We start from the raw sequence: 17,285 nt of genomic DNA, 5'->3' as shown, positions 1-17,285 counted from the left end.
GTGAATTGTAACAAACGTACCGGTAACCGCACAGTGTGAAGTGGAAACTCCGTGAATTTCGCCCGACTCGACTCCCCCGTTCCGGTGGACGCTCATTGTTGACGTCCCAAATTCATTGGGGGTTTTTCTGCACTGTGTCTGTGTGTGGCATTCTGTCTATCTGTCTTGGAGCTCTCTTGCCTCACGCTTCCCTCTGGGACTCCCTGTCTTTGTCCCTTCATTCAATCAACAATTATTGAAAACCTCCCCGGACTCTCTCCCCTCCTCCCGCCCCCCCGCCAGCGCTCCCTCGCCGAGGCTTTTTGAATTCTGCCTCTGTTCTGTGCGTCACTGCAGGAGAGAGACTGCGTGAGTGTGAGTGTGTGTGAGTGTGTGTGTGTGTGTGTGTGTGTGTGTGTGTGTGTGAGTGTGTATGCGCGCCTCCTCCTCACTCCGTGCCCTGCCTGTGCCTCTCTTTCTTTCTCTCCCCTTCCTGGGGGCTCCATCTAGGGGCGTGCAGGTGAGCCCGGCGGGGTTTCTCTGTGTTGCTTTCCCCACTTCCTGGGGGGCCTGGTCTCTGAGGGCCCTGGCTGGTGCCGACTCCTCTCTCCAGGCGCAGTACACCAGGGCTTTCTGTCGAGCATTGTGGAGCCGAGCCCCAGCCTGGGCGCCCATCAGACTCCTCCACTCAGAGCCCCCCTCTTGTGAAGGCTCCTTTTCTTGCCCCCTCCTGCCTGAACCTGATCTCCAGCCCCGTGCTGGACCTCATCTTCCTTTCTGTACAGAAAACCCTGGTCTCCATTCCCTGGGTTCTGGACCTCCCCGCACCCCAGTATTCCATGGGAGCCCACCCCTCCAGAGCTCTCTGCACCCTGCCTCACCGGCCCACTGCCCCGCGGCACCCAGTTCCGATCCCATATCCTCTTCAGGGCCCTTCCCCTCCTTGGCCGTCTCCTCTCCTGGACCCACGCCCCAGTCCTTTTGCTGGCATCCCTGTCACCTGTCACCAGCGTGACCCCACCAGGCAAATGCGCTTGTGCTTTGCGAACACCCATTCACTGGCGCAGGGACGTCCAAGTTCCGGATCCCAGTCTGGGGGAGCCCTGAGTGGGGGCTGCTGGCCGTGGGCTTGTGGTCTCACGTCCTCCCTCATCCTCACCGTCCCTCTTCCGCCGACCTCTCCATCCCACCCCTGCGTCAGCTGACCCGCCCTGAAGCGTGGGGCCCTGTGGTGGGGCTGGAGGTCCATCTGGGTGAGTGCGCATCTGACGGCATCCTGGGGTCTGATCGTGCGTGTGTTCGCGGCCCAGGCCTGGGCGCCTGCAGCTCCCTGAGGGTTCCAGGCTGTGGCCCCCGCGGACAGGCTCGGGGTGTCTCTGGTCACACCTCTCTCGGGGCTCTAGAGATGTCACCGTCCCCCTGCCCGAGTAGCTCGCTGCACTGTCCCCTCATCTCTACCCAGCTCCCGTCTGACCCTCCTTCCCTCCCCTCTGCAGCCCCCTCCCAGGGCTGCGTCAGGGTCCGCACGTCACTGTCTGCTCCTGGCAGCCTCACAGGCAGGCGGCGAGCATCACCAGGAGCCCCCGTATCGGTCTCGGTCTCGGTGTCAGTGGGTATCGCGGGGTCTCCTCGGCGCCCCGCTCCCCCCACCCCTCCCTCTCTCCCTCTGCGTCCTCCCTGAGTTTTCTTCTTCCTCCTCGCAGCAGGCCTGCGTCTGTGAGTGTGTGCGGCCGATTCTGTTTGTGGAGCTCTGCTCTGGTCCCTCCTGTGACCCTTCTGCTGCTGAGTGAGTTTGCTAGGGGAGCTTTCAGGGTTTACCGGAGCCTCCCCTGGCAGACCTTGCAGGGGCCTGACATGCTTTTCTTTTCCTTCCTCTGCCTGTCCTCCCTAAGGTCCCATTTCCCTCCAGGGCTACCGGAGGGATGCCCCATCCTCAGGCACCTACTGTGATCCAGGAAGAAGACCAGCCTTCTGCTGCCACCCTCCTGGCCTCCAGTCCCCTCCTGTCACTTCTCTGCTCCAGTCACCCTGCCCTTGCCTTTTGTTTTTCTTTCTTTCTTTCTTTTTTCTTTTTTTTGGCACCGGGGATTGAACTCTGGACCTTGTCACTTGCAAAGCAGGTGGTGGCATTACTGAGCTAAATCCCTTGCCCACCTTGCCTTTTCTTAAACGTAACATATACTGCTGCAACCTCAGGGCCTTTGCACATGCTGCTCTCTCTGCCCAGATGGCCTTTTCCCCAGAGATACCCAGGCGGTTGCTTACCTCCATTAGGCCTCTGTTCCAATGGACCCATCGAGAGCTGTTCCCTGGGTGCTTTGTCTAAAACATCATCTCTCTTTACCCCTACTCTGCCGTTTACCTATGAAACACTTCACAGTGCTCGCTGTCATCTCACACATAGGCCTTTGGTCTCACACCAGTCTCCCCATCACTGTTCTGTCAGCCCCACCAGGGCAGGACTGGGTATCTCGTCCAGGGTGTCTGCCTCGGCCCCTGGAATGGCGCTGGCTCCCAGGTGCTCATGCCTGTCCCCTGAATGGACAGACAACCTAGACCCTAAGGCCTGACTGGCCGGGAGGCAGCCCTAGCTTTGTCCTCACCTTGCCCCGCTGCCCGTTCCTGTGGCTTACAGGCGCCCAGGCCCACGTGACCCTGCTCAGACGGCTTGGCTGCTGTTTCCTCCGTGATCTCCCTGTCCTTTGTCTTTTCCCCCAGACCCATTCTCTGTGGTGACCTCCGTTCACGGCTCCCGGGCTCCCACACCCGCTGTGTCCCTGCAGACTGCTCCCTGTCCCCAGCCACCCTCCCCCGCGGCTCAGCAGGCGCTGGACCCTCAGCCCAGAAATCTCCTTCCTCACATGCCTGCTTCTTCAATTCCGAGGCATCTTTTCATTTGTTTTTTAGATTATAAACATTTTAAATTGGGGTGAAAGTTTTATAGTCTTAAAGATAGTCTTGTAAGGTAAGCAGTTCAATGTTATTTAGTGCATTCCTGGGATTGTGCACCCAGCACCTCTATCTGGCCCCCAAACATTATCATTACCCCAAAAGGAAACCCTCAAAGCAGCCTCTCCCCACGTCCCCTCTCCTCTTCCCGTCCCTGGAGGCCACCAGTCTGCCCTAGGGATCTGTTGATTCTGGAAATTTCATGTAGCTGGACTCGTATAACACATGACCTGTTGTGTCCACCTTCTTTTGCTTGGAGAGATGTTTTGGGGGTTTGTCCACATTTCGGGGCGGATCTGGACTTCCTCCCTGTTCCATTGCTGAGGGTGTTCGTGGTGTGCATAGACTTCAGTTTGGCCCAGGTCCTGGGACCTTGCTCCTCCCTGGGCTGCCTCTGGATGATGTCGCAGCCTCCTTCCCTGCCCCCGCTTCCAACCTCTCCTCCTGCTGCCCCTGGCTGGGCATCTGCCCCTGGCTCCCTGTCACCCACTCCAGACCCCAGCTCCTCAAACACCGGTCTGGCCTTCACTGTGTCAGTCTTTCCTCTGTGCCCCTATCCCTGGGCCCAGAGCCCTTGTGTCGCACTTTCCCGCCTCTCAAGCCTCATCCCTCTGTTACCCCAGGCGGCCACCAGCATCCAGAGGCCTCCGTGCCTGCTGCCCGCCCCCTTTCCCACCGAAGGATGAGTCCCTGCCACTCCCACCCTCTTCACCCCCAGGCAGTTTGTTTGTCCCCCTGATTCTGTGCCTGCCAGTGCGTGCCCTGGCATCTATTGCTCAGCCTGGTAGCACACACCGGAAGGGCTGTGGTGACCGAGGGTGGGGAGCCAGGGCCCGTGAACCCCACCTCCTCCCTCTCCGCTTCTTCCCCCTGTGTTGAGTCACCTGCCTGTTTTCTCTCACCCAGTGAGTGTGTCTTTTTCTACGCAACTGTCAAATCTTCCTTCCGGAGCATCATGTAGAGGTTTGTACTCCTTTTGAGCATCGCGTGCCTTGCTCTGTGTGTGCGAGTGGGGGAGGAAAGGGAGCCCCTGCCTGTCCTCTCCCTGTGGGTTCTCACTCTTATGCTCCTTCTGGGGCTCAGGTTATTTGTCCCTCCATTCATTCAGCACCCTTGAGGAGAGAGGGCCAGCACGCAGCTGTGCGGGGGCTCCTCCGCCCCGCCCCTCGTCGGGCCCCTTTGTCTCTGACTTCCGGTCTGGATCCTCTCTGCTGGACTCCTGCGCTTTCTCTTTATCTCTCTGTCTGGCTTTGTTTCTGACTTTCCTTCCATCCTCTTTCCCTTTCTCTCTCCCTCTGCCTGCTGTGTTTCTGACTTTCCTCCCCGCAACTCTTTCCTTTCTCCTCTTAGCCTTTCTCTGTCTCTCTCTCTCCCTGCCCACCCTCCTCGATTTTTCCAGATATGCCACGTCTGACTGGTTCATACTGCAGTTCCCTCACTCCCTCCCCTTCGCCTTCTGCAGCTTCCTCCAGGCTCTGTGTGTGCGTGTGTGTGTGTGTGTGTGTGTGTGTGTCTGTGTGTGCCTGTGTCTCAGTCTGTGTGTGCCTGAGTGTGTCCTAATTCCTCTGCCTCCCCTAACCCACAGGGGCTCCGGGGAGTACCTGTCCGTCTTAGGGCCTTACCTTCTCGCTTGCATCCTTCGCCAGCCGTGGTTCGCCCACTCCTGGGGTGCCACACCAGAGGATCAAGTCACGACCGTATTCTGTGACACCAACTGCACTCACCCTTTTCTTTCTTTTTTCTCATTGAGTTTTTTGGTACTTTCTAGGTATACAGTTATCATTGGGATCTTGGACATTTACATGACAGGTCTCGGTTCTCATTTATTCCCCAGACCCCTGCCCTCCCTTCACCCCCTCCTCCCTTCCCTATTTACAAAAACTTTATTTCCATTTTTTCATTTTCTTGTATTGTTTTCTTTTCCCTTATTACCTTTTCCCCTACCCTTCCCACTTTCCCTATGCCATTAGCCCTTTTCTTCCTATTTCACATTGTCAGTTACCTCATTAGGATCTTATGTACTATTATAATTTTTCACACCAGAGAAACTATTCGGTATTTACACATGTGTAACTTATTTATTTCACTTAGGAGTATATCCTCAATATATATCCATTTTCCTATGAATGAATCTAATTTCCTCATTCTTTATGGCTGAGTAGTACTCCATTTTATAGAAAAATCACATCTTCTTTATCCAGTCTCAACTGATAGGCAAATGGGCTGTTTCCAGGTTTGAGCTATTACAAACTGTGCCGCTATAAACATGGGTGTGCATACATCACTGTGGTATGATTGTTTTAGTTCTTTCGGAAAGATACCCAGCAGAGGGATGGCTGGGTCAAATGGAACCTCTCGTCCCAGCTCTTTGAGGTCTCTCCATACTGATTTCCACAGTGGTTGCACCAGTCTGCACTCCCACCAACAATGGAGAAGGGTTCCTTTCTCCCCACAACCCTGCCAACATTTGTTATTGTGTGATTTCTTGAGAGCAGCCGTTCTTTCTGGGGTGAGGTGGAATCTCCACTCACCCTCCTCTGAGACCTGGTCCCAAAGCCCTGGAGTTGGAGGTTCCAGTTGTGCCCCTTCCCTGGGCAGGGCCTGGGGATCTGTTCCTCATCCCGAGAACAATCAAGACAGGATGTGGACATCCCTTGTGCAGCTCCCTCTCGGCGGCCACCTCCCCCATCGTGTCACCCCTGTCTGCCTTTCCTTGCGGATTCTGCTGGCTCCTCCTGAGGTCTCCTACCTCTGCTCTCTGCCTGAAGCTTGTTAGCTCCCCAGTGTGCAAAGACCAGCATCACCTCCCCGGGGCCCCAACTGTCCTCTCTCTTCCTTTTCTTTGTCTCTGTTTCCTTCTCCCTCTCTCTGTGCTTCTACTCCTCCTAGCTTTGTCCTCTGCTTCCGGCCTGTGGGGCCCTGCCCTGTGCTCTCGGGCTCTGGGATTCTCCTCCAGGCCTCTCCCCTGCCCTGGCCTCTGATCCAGCCCCGACTTAACATCCCAGATTGAGGTCAGTTCGGGAGAAGCAGGCCGAAGCCCCAGCCTGCCCAGGAGTCTGCAGGTGATCAGTCAATGCACCCCTGGTCTCCTGAGTGAGTACGGACCTATCTGGGCTCTGGGGCTCTGTGCCTCCCCTCCTTCACCCCACCTTCATTCCCTGCATTCGTGATACACTGGAGAGAGAGAGAGAGAGAGAGAGAGAGAGAGAGAGAGAGAGAGAGTGTGTGTGTGTGTGTGAGTGTGTGTGTGTGTGTGTGTGATGGCCGCCCCTTGCTTGTTCTCTGTGGCTTCTTCTCCATTTACCCTCTGCACCATTTTTCTTTCTTTCCCTCGTTTCTTTCCAGGCACGTGATTGTTCCTGACTCTGAAAGTAAAGCATCTTCATGATGGAATATTTAGAAAACACAGAGCAGCACAGGGAAGAGCTATGGAAGGGTTGCTTTTTTCAAACGGAGGGGCCCCAGGTGGGTGCCAGTCTGAGCCCTGGCGGGCAGGTTGCCTCACACGCCTTGTCTGCCGTCCTGCCCAGCTTCAGTTCACTCTGCCTGTTCCTCCGGGGGACTCTTGGCCACCGTCTGCCTGGTCTATCTCTGCGCCTCCCGGGGTGTCTCCCACCCCGTCCTTCAGGCTCTGGGTGTGCGTCTGTGTCCCACCGTCACCTCCGTTCGTTCGTTCAAGTCTCATTGCGTGTTGTGGTCCCGTCACTCTCCGTGAACTCCCGAGCCGCGTGTTGGAGACAGTGTGTCCATACGCCTGGCTCCCAAACACCGCCTGCCTGCCTGCCTGCGTTTGCCACCTCCCTGTCTCTGCAGCCGTTTTGAAATGCTGTCTGCCTTTGCCGGTCCTCTGTGTGTGCGCGCGAGTGTCCCTCGACTCGCCCCTTGCCTCACATGTGTCCTGTCTGTGTCACCTCCCTGTTTGTTCTCCCTAAATCTCCATGGGTCGCCCTCATTCATAAGCTTTTTGCTCATTCAAAAAATGGTGCATCATTTTTTCTAAATTGTTGGCTGAGCACTGAAATCTTTGTGCCTTTGTAATAAGAAAAAACCCAGTAAGGTTACAGTGACCACAGCCACACGGTTCTGTGTCCTTGCTGAGTCATGTCTGGGCTGGGGTTGTGGGAATGTCGTGTGTGTGTGTGTGTGTGTGTGTGTGTGTGTGTGCGCGTGGGTGAGTGTGCTGTGCGTGCCTACGCTTGCTGCCTCCCCCTGCCCTGCCTTTCTGCAGCCTCTCTGAGCTTTGTTTCCTCTCCACGGAGAATTTCTCTTTTAGAAATGACACTTATTATTTTCCTTCATTTTCAGACGGAATACGTGTTCACTACAGGAAAAGCAGAAATACCCAGAAGGATGTGCAGGGGAACAGCCCCTCCCAGAGAGAAAGGAGTGCCTACGCTTGCTGCCTCCCCCTGCCCTGCCTTTCTGCAGCCTCTCTGAGCTTTGTTTCCTCTCCACGGAGAATTTCTCTTTTAGAAATGACATTTATTATTTTCCTTCATTTTCAGACGGAATACGTGTTCACTACAGGAAAAGCAGAAATACCCAGAAGGATGTGCAGGGGAACAGCCCCTCCCAGAGAGAAAGGAGCTGCAGTGACACTGGGGGACTTTTTTCCGTCTTCTTGTGTCTGGGAAACTCCTTTCTCTGTGTGTCTTTCTTTGCAGGTCCCATTTCCCTCTCCTCTCACTTACTCTTTCCCCGTGTGTCCTGTCGGCCCATCTGGCTGTCTTTGTGCGGTCTGTCTGTCTGTCTCAGCCTCCCTCCCCTCCCCTCTCCTCCCTCCCTCCAGGGGGCCGGGCAGAGTGGCTGAGCAGAAAGAAGACCCCAGACTTCCCTCCACAGCACAGCCCCTCCTGCGTCCACCCTTCTTTCTGGGGTCCCTGAGGTTGGAGAAGAGCACTGTGCTGGGAGGTGGTGGCCCAGTGCCCAGCCAGCAGCAGGAGCAGAGGCTGCAGGGTTTCTGGAAGGTTCCCTGTGGGCTCTGAACCTGTGGGCAGGGGATCAGGCTTCCCACCTGTGGGATAGGAGCATGGCCACTGAGAGTTGCGGGAAGCTGGAGGGAGCTCCCTGCAGGTCCCCTCATCCCTGTCCGTGTGGCTCCCCCAGCTCTCTCGCTCCGCTGCCCTCCTGCCACCTGGCGCTTCCACACAGTAGGAAAGACCCTGCGCTCCCTGTCACACACCCGGGTTCGAATCTCACACTGGTCCTCAGGCTGCATAATGGGGACAGTAAGCTCCTGGCGAGCAAACTCGACAGCTCTCCACAGGATGCTTAGCTCAGGGCCGCACGCAGCAGAGCTGTGGCCATGGCTGGCAGCCTGTCACCACGGCTCCCTTCCCTCTGGCTGGATAGCAGTTGGCTTCACTCTTCCCATCCATCTGCCACTCCCTCCTTCCCTTCTTCTCCACAGACACCTTCCTTCCAGACCTCAGGCGCTGTGCTGGGCCTGGGTAAGTTTGTGCTTGCGGCTGCTCAGGTTCTCAGGAGGCCGAGGGCGGCTCGGTTCCCAACACGACGGCCCGACCTGCCTTTCAGAGCAGCGTGTAAAGGGTCCGCACACCTCTCAGACACCTGTGGCCACTGCCCCGCTACTGGCAGCCTTTGCATGTTGTCAGCACCCACGGCGCCCCTGCTTCACCCTCGCCTTCTGCCACTCAAGCTGGAGCTGTCCTGCTTCCTACCAATTCAGCGCCCCAAAGTCCTCTCCTCCCCGTCCCCTTTCCCTGGCCAGACACTGTTGGTGCAGATCTTGGGGGTGGCTTGGGGGTTCTCAGTGCTCAGAGGGGATCTGGACAGTGGTGAGATGGCAGTGAGAGGCTGGGGTGCGGGCAGGGAACAGAGAGGGATGTGGGTAGGTCTCGCCCAAAACCTGACCTTGAACCATCTCTGCCTCGCTCTGCCTTGGGGCTCTGCGCAGCTCTGGGCGCACAGGTGGGTGTGTCTTTCAGGCCAAGCAGGGCCAAGCCTGCCTCAGTGCCCCCGCCCTAGTTTCTCCCTCTCTGGAATACGGTGGACAGCAGCTTTTTCCACAGGCCTCGGCAAGGACCCAGCCGGGGCCTGGTGCATGGCCAGAGCCCCCGTGTGTGTGCCCTGACGGTGCCACCCTGCCCTCACCGCCTCCTCTCCTCACAGTCCATGGCCGAGCTGGTGTCCCCGACACCTCTCCTGGAATGTAGGAGGTGTCCTTGGTCAGCTCAGCACAGGAGTGAGCGCTCAGAGCCCCATGGAGAGCAGACCTGACTGAGGCAGGCTGAGGGCTGGACAGGTGGACACATGGGAACTCACCTGGGCCATCTGCACACTAGACGCACAGCAGGGCAGACCCAGAGTTGGAGGAAAACTGAATTCAACCCCAGAGACCAGTAATGAGAAAGAGAAGGTGAAGGTCTTAGGGGTGTGGGAGGAGGATGTTTGCTAGGCAGACCCAAGACAAAAGGACGGGGACTTGTCACGGAGTCCACTCTGCAAGGATGTTGGGGTCATGCTGGTGAGCTGGCCAGTTGCAGGGCCTGGTGAAGCGGACCTGAGAGAAGCCGGTTTGGGGTACCAGAAGAAAAGATGGAGAAAAGCAAAGGGTAGATCCAGAAAGGCAGAGAAGAGACGGATACAGAGATACAGGGGGAGGCAGAGATGCTCAGAGAGACAAAGGAGACATAGGAGACAGTCAGGGTGTGGTGCGGGTGACAGGAAGATACTGGGACGGAGAGCCCCAGAGTGAGGGTGAAGCCCATGGCTCTTCCGCGGTCAGGACAACTGCGGACCCAAGTGGCTTCACCAACACACAATCGGCCTGGACTGCCGAGTCTCCCTCCCTCCTTTTCTTCACCCAGTTTTCTCCTTCGCTCCCAGCCCAAAGGCACAATGCAAGTTTTCTTGTCACCAGCTTCCTCTCCCGGGCCTGCTCTCCCACAGCCTGAGGGGGCTCTCGAGAGCAGGCCAGGCCCTTTCTGGGAGATGAGCCAAGTGCACCTGAGGCCCTTGGGGACCCTGGAGTGTGGCTGGAAGGATGAGTGCACCTCCCTCTCAACCTGGGCAACTTGTATGCACCCTTCAAGGCCCAATTCAGATGGTTCTTCCTTGCTGCAGCCTCTCCTGACCTCCTGGCAGTCAGTGGCACCCTCTCTGGACTCTCATGAATGTGGTTGTTAAATCTCACATCGCCTCACTGCTTCCTTTTTGTCATGGGTGCTCGAGGGCAGAGCAAGACCATGAGACAATGGGAGCAGCTGATCATCACGTGCGTGCGCTCGCCACACGCCAGACGCAGCTAAAGCCTCACACTGGGTCTCGTGCATCCTTTATAATGCGATTGGAGATTTGTTACTGTCTCCTTTTACACATGGAGAAACCAGGGCTCAGAGAAATGAGAAGACTTGCTCTGGGTCACCCAGCAAGGAATAGTAGAGATGCAATTTGAACCCAGGCCTCCTGGTTCAAGAAGGTAGAAGGAAACAGAGAGCGCTGTGCTGCTCAGTGTTTTCTCTTCCATTGTAAAGGGCCATGCAGTCTTTCTCTTTTCTGCATCTCCTTCCCTGGCCTGAGCCGTGGGGCCCTGGTCCTGCACCTCCTCACTGGGAAGTGCCCTCCACTGCTGTGCTGCACCCTTGTCCCTCCTGACGATCCGCAGGGTGAAGACCGGAGGCCAGCACAAGCCAGGCCCTTCCATGGTTTCTTCAGATCTGCCGCGTGGTCTCCTGGTCTCATAAATGCTGGACCGCACCACCCTCTGGGACTGCAGCCAGAAGCCCCTCATGCCCGACTCCCCAGCTCCTGCAGCCCACCCGCAGCTGTCCCCGCTTCCTGCTGGCTCTCCCTCGGGGCTCTGGGCAGCTCCTGCTCCAGCCCTTCCCTCGGCTGGGCCCCCTCCTCGTTCCTGCTAAAGCCAGCCCCTCCATGTCTTGCTCAAACACCTGTTACCTTTGGAAGTTCCCTCATCTGTGAGGAAGCTGGGGACAACGTGCTCCTCGTGGGGTGTCTCGAGGATTAGTGAAATCTTGAAAAGCTGTTCTGGCAGGGCTGGACTCACATAGCTGTTATTAGAGATTAAAGGGGTGGTTATGAGGGATTTTCAGAATGAATGGGTGAGGGACCCAGTGGGTGTGCCATTCTTCCCCTCCTGTCCCCTCCCTCCCACTGCCTATCTCCAGGGCAGGGATTTTAGCATCCTGAAGGATGGCTCCCTTTGAAACTGCCTTGATCCCTGCAGCCAGCATGCAAAGCACTCCAGTCTCCAACAAAGATCCCTGCCCTGATGTCATCTCTCTTCCAGCTACAGCTTTCTTTCCTCCCCTCTCAGAAGAGCTTTGGGAAAGAGTCACCTTCTCCCTAGGCCCAATTCCTTTCCTGCTTTTGGGGGCTCTCTTGCCCAGGTCAAGGGCATCAATGGCCCTCATGCTGCCCATTTGATGGACTCCTAGCTGCATTTCAATATTGCTCTTGGTTTCCGAGACAAGTCCCTCCTTCTCTCACCTCTTTCCATCACTGGGTGCTTGAGGAGATCTGGGGAACCCTTCTCAGTGTTGCTGAAATGTGGAGCACGTGGCTCAGTCCTTAGCTTTCTTCTCTCTGTTCTTCCCTCCTTTCTTTCCCCACGCTGGGCACTGGGGATGGAACCCAGGGCCTTGCACATGCTGGGCAAGCGTTCTATCACTGAGCTATGCCCCAAGCCTCGTTTCTATTATTTTGAGACAGGATCTTGCTACGTTGCCTAGGCTGGCCTTGAACTTGTGATCTTCCTGGGTCAGTCTCCCGGGTAGATAGGATGACAGGTTTGTGACACCAAGCCTGGCTCCCTACCATATTTTCTTTAATCCTTTCTAATTGGTCTGTGATCCCTACTTTGCTGTTGACATCGCTCTTGGCAAGATTACCCAAGACCTCCATCTCGTCAGTTTTTGGCCCTCAGCTTCCTGTCCATATAGTAATGTTGGCTGTGGCCAATGACTTTCTTTTTCTCAAAACATTCCCTTTCCTTAAACTTCATGGTACAGGGCTCTTCTGGTGGTCTTTCTCGGTCTCCATGGCTTCCTTCAACCTCTAAGCATTGGTGTGGCTGACCACCTTTTGGCTGAGGACTCCTAACTCTCCTCTTCCTGAACTCCATGCCACCGCTGTTCAGCGTCTCTCCTGGACATCCGGCCGGTATCTTTAACTCATGTCTAGGAATGCACACACTATACCTGCTCCTCCTCCAGTTTTCCCATCAGTAAATGAAACCACTCTGGACCCTAGACATCATCCTGCGTCCTTTGTTCTTTCATCTTTCATCCCAAGTTCCATCCATAGCTAAGTCCCACCGACCGAACCTCTGGAGCATCCCAGATCCATTCCGTCTTTTTCTCCCTAGCCACTTGGTCCTTACTCCAGCTCCCACGATTTCTGTGGGACACCAGCCTCCTCCTGGGACTCCTGGCTTCTACTTCTGCTTGCAATTCATTCTCCATCCACAGCCAGATGATACATCAGACCATGCTGTCTCCTGATCACAAAACCCACTCTGTGTACCGTTCCCTGCAGACTCTGACACCATCTCATCTCCAGCTCCCCTGCCTGTGTTCTCTCCTCTCACTCTCTGGGTTCCATCCCGCTGGTCTGCTCGCTGAGCCCCAGACTCACCAGGCTCTTTCCTATCTTAGAGCTTTAGCTCTGTGGTCCTGAAGACTGGAAGATGCACCTAGAAACTCACAGGGCCATCTCTGTCCTTCTTGTCCCTCAGCTCAGATGCTGGCCTTCCCTTCTGAAGTAGCCCATCAGGTCCCCTAGGCTGTGTCTCACCAAGCTGCCTTATCCTTCTCTGGACAGTGATCTCATTCACTCGGTGGGTCTGTTTTTTGTCTTCTGCACTGGGAGGCCAGTTCCAGGAAAGCAGGGGCTGGCTCTGTTCTCCTCCTTGCTATATTCTGGTCGTTCACCAGTATCTGGTACCAAGTAGGTGCCCCATAACTTCTTGTCAATGACGTGTGTGAAACCTGACTGGTGACCAAGTCCTGCTCGGTCTGTTCCTTAACAGCTCTCACCTCTGTGCCTTCTCCATCGCTCCCTTCTCCGCCTCCCTCCCTGCCTTGCTTCACTGTTCGTCTTCATTCTCTTCCAGATGCTGAGTCCTCCCTCTGAGTGCTCCCAGGTCAGGCCCTCCCTTTAAGACCAAGGGTCCTCCTGCATATGTGTGTGTGAGCACACAACATGCCTGGGAATATGTCCATGTCTGTCTGTTTCACTTTAGGTCATATTTCTGTCTTTCCCATTCATTGTGTTTTGATCTAACTGCAGGTTTGCCTTATTCATTTATTTACCTTTTAATTTATTATTTTATTTAGGTATTTCATATTTAAATATCTTATAGTAGGTGCTGTACTAGACAGCATAGATGTGTGCTGTGTGTATGGGCCACATATGTGAATCTCTTATATTCTGAGCTCCAATAAGTTGTCTCTTCCATTTCTGGATTACAGCCGTCCATCCACCCACCCACCCATCCATTCACCCTTCCACCCACCTGTCCACTTCTCCACTCACCAACCTATCTATCCTTGCATCCACCCACCTATCTACCCATCTACTTATCCAGCTACCATTCACCCATCCATCCACCCACCCACCCACCAACTTATCCATCCATCTATCTACCCACCTGGCCACTCGTCTACTCATCCACCCATCCCTCTTCCTCTCATCTGATAAGCCCTAGGTTTTGTGCCAGTCAGTGAGAAGGTGTGTGTGTAGTGTCACGTCCGGGTCGTCTGAGAGTCCTCTTTCCTTTTCTAACTGCCTGTCCTTACCTCATTCTAAATCCATACTGTTGTTGGTTTTTTGCTCTGTTTATGAGTCATCCATGGGGTGTGTGTGTGTGTGTGTGTGTGTACACATCTGTTAGTGTCCCATGTCTTCCTTCTGGGGCTTGGGCTGGGGCGGTTCCTGGTCTCTAGGTGACTGTGATTCACACTCTATCCACCTACTTGTAAATTAATCCACAAGAAGTCGATTAAACACCTGCTTTATGTCAGGACCTACGCTAGTTCATTGTGTTTGTGTGTGTGTGCTGTGTGTGTGTGCATGTGGGGGGATGTGCTGTCTTCTTGCCCTGCTTTTGTCTCCTACCCCTCCCCTTCCTTCACCTAACTTCACATTTTGGGACCCCATTGTCTGTCCTGGGCTCCACTCCTCCATCCTTGTAACTGCTCCCGCTGCCCTTGGTGCTGACAGCTCTGCAGACCAGACTAGCAGGCTTTTCTGCTCACAAATTGGAAACTCAAAGCTGATCCCCACTGGCTTTGGTTCAACAAACCCAGCACATGACAAACTCACTGCATCATTTCCGTACCCCTAATATGTTTCTCTTCTTGTTCTCATTAGTGTGAATGTCATTGCCTGCCTGGACCTGCAGCCAGGAGCCGCGAGTCATCTCTGAGTTTTCACTCTCCTGCTACCCATAGCCCATCTGTTCTCCTTCCTGTAGAATATTCTTCCAAAGGCTGCTCAGCGGTACTCTTACCTCACCATATTACGAGCCCCTGACTAAGCCCATGCTTAGACAACTGAAGCCCAGACCACTACATTCAGCCATCTGCCACCTATTCGTCACTCCACCCACCCATCCACCTGTCCCCCATCAATCTAACCACCTTCCTCTGCCCAGCCCTCTAGGCATATTCACCCACCATCCGTTCGCCATCATCTCCTCACCCACCCATCGTCCATCCATCCAACAAATTTTCACAGCACACTTCCTGTGTAATGTCCCATAGGAGCTCAGAGTCCAGGAGAAGACAGGCCCCTTATCACGGTACTGCAGGATGGGTCATTGCACTGTATTTGGGGGAGTGACATTTTTCTTATTTGCCAGGGCCACTTCTCCTTCCATGTGCTTTCCTGAACTACTCTAGTTACACCCAGGGCTTCAGATGTCAACCCTGTCTCCAAGCAACAATCCCTTGTGTGTCAGGTGTCTTTCTGCCACCCCCACTTGGATGCCCGGTGCCTTCACAGATTCACCAAGACAGGGTTCCCTCAGGTTTGCTGCCCTTGTTCTTTGCTCCCAAACCCCACGTCCAAGGCCAGGAGACCAGATACCTTCTCTCTCTCCCTCTCTCTCTCTCTCTCGCTCTCTCTCTCTCTCTTGCCTTCTCCATCTTCACGGCCAATATTGTTTCCTGGGCAACAGCCACCTTCTCCTTCCTCCCCTGGTTCCTCTCAGCTAGGGAGCTCTTTCTTGGCCCATCTCCCTCCTACCCTCACTCCTTCATTCTCAGAAGAGCTGGAAGGGGACTTTGGCTTTCGTGTTGCCAGCCCCACTTCCTCTTGCCACCACGGTGCCCAAGCAGAGCCCTCTCCTGACACCTGCCTGCCGAGTGGTCTCTTTCCCCAGCCAGATCTCGACACGGGGGCCTCTTCAGCCTCTTTCCCCCTTCTCAAACCTGTCTTTCAAGGACAAGGGACGGTGTGCTCTTCAGTGAGGCCCCTGCTGTCCTCCATCAGGAGCTTTCCCCTAGGAATAGCCAAGAGCACTTTGGTTCCCATATCTTTCCTGCCCACCAGACTGTGAACCTCTGGGATGGGGCCCTCTCTGGGTGTCGGTAGGGTGGGGTTTAGGGAATGTGTGTGATGGGTGGAAACAGAAATAGACAGGCAGATGAAGGTTTGTCTGACTGTGAGTTTCCTTTTTGTCCTCATTCTTTGTTGGCCCCTTTCTCTCCCTTGACCATCTTTTTTTTTTCTTTTTAAAAACTACTCTTCAGCTGGGTGTGGGGGTGCATGACTATCATCTCAGCACTCTGGGAGGCTAAGGCAGGAAAATCACAAGTTTGAGCCCAGCCTTGGCAACTTAGTGATAGGGAGACTCTGTCTCAAAATAAAAATAAAAAATTACAAATTAAAAGGGCTGAGGATAGAGCTCTGTGCAAAGGCCCTGGGTTCAATCTTTAGTATAACAAAACAAAGCAAATTACTCTTCAATGGCACCAATAATATACAAATACATTATCTTCTTAAATGATCAAACTATCGCACATGAGATTAAAGTTCCCCCACCCATCCTGGTCCCCCAGCCTCCCATTCCCTAGAGAAACTAGTTATCCTATTAGTGAAAAACCTCATCACACACAGTGGCTTCCCTTTGCAAGGCCTTGGGTTCAATCCCCAGTCTAAAAAACAAAAGTAAACAAACAAACACGAAAGGAGAACTCACTTAGACACACTCCTATAAAAGAGCTAACATCCTACCCAGCGGTGAAAGCCTGCTTTCTTCCTCAGACCAGGAACAAGGGGAGGATACTTTTACCTTCCTACACACCATTATATTGGATAACCCAGCCAGTGCAGCAAGGCAAGAAAAATAAATAGAAGAAGATACACACTGGAAAAGAATAAATAAAACTGTCTACTAGCAAGTGAGGTTACCATCCACATAGGAACTTTGAAAGGATTTACAAAAAGCTCCTAGAACTAGTCAGTTTATCAAGGCCACAAGATAAGAGGTCGATGTAAAATAGTCATTGAACAATTGGAAACAAGAGCCTATTTATTCCTGTAGAAGTGGTAGGGCATGTGTTGGTAATCGCCTCAGAATTTTGTTTTTTTCTTTCAAAAGAAATTGCTTCCTGCTGTATAACCTATTCCCCAGGGGGCTTTTGCCCACAGCAGTTGTCTTGCGACCCACTTCCCTTGTAGGACAAAGGGCTATAGTCAGTTGGTCCCTCTGTGCACAGGATTCCAGAGGAGTGCACGGAGCTTACTCTTCTTTCTGGGGGTGCACAGTTTGATTGTTCCTGTTTTCTCACCACTATAGACAGGGCTGTGATGAATGCATGCTTTCTCCCTCTGGCTCTCCCTTTTCAGGTTCTAGGAGTCCCCAAACATGGTCTATACATTCGTGTCTTGGGGTCTCTGGGTGCTCGGTTGCTCTCCTCCCTTGCCTTATTCTTTCTGTTCTTACCTCATCTTTCCGACTTCTTTTTAGACTTAGCCCAAACTCTTGAGTGCATGTGTGTGTGTGTGTGTGTGTGTGTGTTGCCTGTTCCCCATTCTGTGTGTGTTCTTTAATGGCTCCATTAGAGATCTGATATCACAACCACACTGAGGTAATTTTAGGAGATGTCCTCTCTCCGGGGCCTTTTCCAGGCTCTGTTCTCACCCCTTGGGCGGCACTGTCTTCCTAGCCACCCACAGAGTTGTGCCGCTCTGTCCCAGGAGCCAAGGCTCTGGCTGAGCTGTGTGCATGTGGGAGAGAGTGTGTGGCTGCACCTGCCTGCCTGGTGGTTTCCCCAAAGGCCCTGCTCCCCCTCTTTTTAATGTGACTTAAGTTTACGCTCCATCGTGCTTCTCTTGTTTCTGCTGGGCGCCCTCACCCTCAGCATGCTCTT

This window comes from Fukomys damarensis, unplaced genomic scaffold, assembly GCF_012274545.1.
Source record: "Fukomys damarensis isolate Sample0158 unplaced genomic scaffold, DMR_v1.0_HiC HiC_scaffold_22, whole genome shotgun sequence".
Taxonomy (NCBI): domain Eukaryota; kingdom Metazoa; phylum Chordata; class Mammalia; order Rodentia; family Bathyergidae; genus Fukomys; species Fukomys damarensis.
The sequence above is the reverse complement of the archived record's forward strand: the minus strand, read 5'-3'. Positions refer to the sequence as shown.